Below are 2166 nucleotides of genomic sequence, written 5' to 3' on the forward strand. Positions count from 1 at the left end.
ATGCATGCATCCTAAGAATCCGGAAGCTGCACCAAAGCTGCACTCCAGTGCTTAGGAATGGAGTGTGGCTTTGGCGTGACCTCCGGACTCTTGGGACCCATGCATCATTTAAATAGCATACCTCCAAAGAGACCCGAAGCAGCTTTATTTTGGCAGTCTGTAACAGGCCTAAATGTGCTAAACAGTTACTGGGCTGCAGCAGCAGGAGAAAGTGACACTGGTGGAGGATCTCTCTGAGACAGCAAAAATGACAACACAGCTAACGCTTGTTAGTAGTTTACAGAAGGAGACACGGTAAACCCCTTTTAAATATCTTTTACCATAAAAAAACCTACAAAGAAACAATCCAAAGTGAAAAAAGAGATAGTCTCAGAAGATGAGCCTGCCAGGTTAGATGGCACTCAACGACCTACTGGGGTACACCAAAGGACAACCACAAGTTGTGCTGCGGCTAATGACACAACTGGATTTAAGGCAAATGAACGTTCAACTGTTAATGTGTTCAGAGGTGAAAGGATAATTTGAAGCTGCATAACACATATCATAGGACCATGGAATGTGAGAATCATTAATCAGAGGAAGTTAGACATAGTAAAACAAAAAATGGAAAATACTGCAGTGCTTGGGGTGAGCAGGTTAAAGTGGACAAGAATGGGACATTTTGAATCTGATAATTACACAGTGCTTTAATCAGGAAACAAAAATCTAGGAAAAAATGGGATGGCTTAATAGTGAGGAAAGATATAGCACAAAGATTCAAAGGATATACAGTGGTGCCTCGGGATACGAAATGATCGGGTTACGAAATTTCCGGGATACGAAAAAGTTGGATTGGCAAAAACTGTTTCGGGTTACGAAATATTTTTCGGGTTACGAAATTCATTTCGGCGCGAAATTCAAATGCTGCAAAGTGCAGCTATAGGCTTTCCAGTGCTAACGGAAATGTGTTTCGGGTTACGAAATTTTCGGGTTACGAAAGGAATGGCGGAACGAATTAATTTCGTAACCCGAGGCACCACTGTAATGCAAATTCTGATGGAACTATATCAGAAAGACTTCAGGGAAAACCCAGAAAATAAATATAATCCAAGTTTAAGCTCCTACTACAGAGGCAGAAAAAAAAAAGAAACTGGAAAAATTCTGTGCTGGAGTCCAAGAAAAAATTCACCACACTCCAAACCAGGACTTCTTGTTAATCACAGGCAATTGCAATACAAAAAGAGCAAAAGAGCAGAATCAACGATTGTAGGAAAATTTGGCCTAGGATCAAGAAATAAAGCAGGAGAACTGATTCAGTTTTTCAAGGCCAACAGTTTCCTCATCACAAACACATTCTTCAGGCAACCCAAGAGGTGACTGTACACATGCACATCACCTGATGGCAAATCGAGAAATCAATCGTAACACAGTGAACCCTAGGCATCCACTGGGGTTTGGTTCTAGGACACACATCCCTTGTTGTTATATGCCGTCAAGTCCTTTCTGGTTTATGGTGACCCTATGGTCTATTATGGGACTTTTTGGCAAATTTCTTCTGAAGTTTGCCACTGCCATCTTCTAAGGCTGGGAGATTATGACTTGTCCAAGGTCATCCAGTGGGTTTACATGGCTAAATCTGGATTCGAACTCTAATCTGCAGTCATAGCCCAAACCATTACACAATGCTTGCCTTCCTACTATATGGATACCAAAATCTGTGGAGATAATGTATATATCTCTATGTTAACTACAATATTCCTATAGCTCACATTTTTGTTGTTAATCACATGTTCTACTTTCCATTCCATTACCACAGCAGCTCCTTTTATGCAGGAGCATGTTTATTTGTGTATGCAGTTTCCAGGAATCACTGAACTTTTTCAGGCATTTTCTTCTGCCAAAAACATACTGTGAAGCTTTGGGGATGTAGGAGGCACTCTTTTCACCCTTGGGCTAAAACAACTGTCTATTTGATACATACAAGATACATAATTTCAGAACAGCCAAAACAGTGACAAAATAGGAAAATTAAATAATAATAATAACAGAGAACAGGACCCGGAACAATGGATGCAAGCTACAGGAAAAGAGATTCCATGTGAACATTAGGAGGAACTTCCTGACAGTAAGGGCTGTTCGACAGTGGATTGCACTCCCTCGGAGGGTGATAGAGTCTCCTTCCCTGGA

Source organism: Sceloporus undulatus, chromosome 1, assembly GCF_019175285.1.
Source record: "Sceloporus undulatus isolate JIND9_A2432 ecotype Alabama chromosome 1, SceUnd_v1.1, whole genome shotgun sequence".
NCBI classification, from domain to species: Eukaryota; Metazoa; Chordata; class Lepidosauria; order Squamata; family Phrynosomatidae; genus Sceloporus; species Sceloporus undulatus.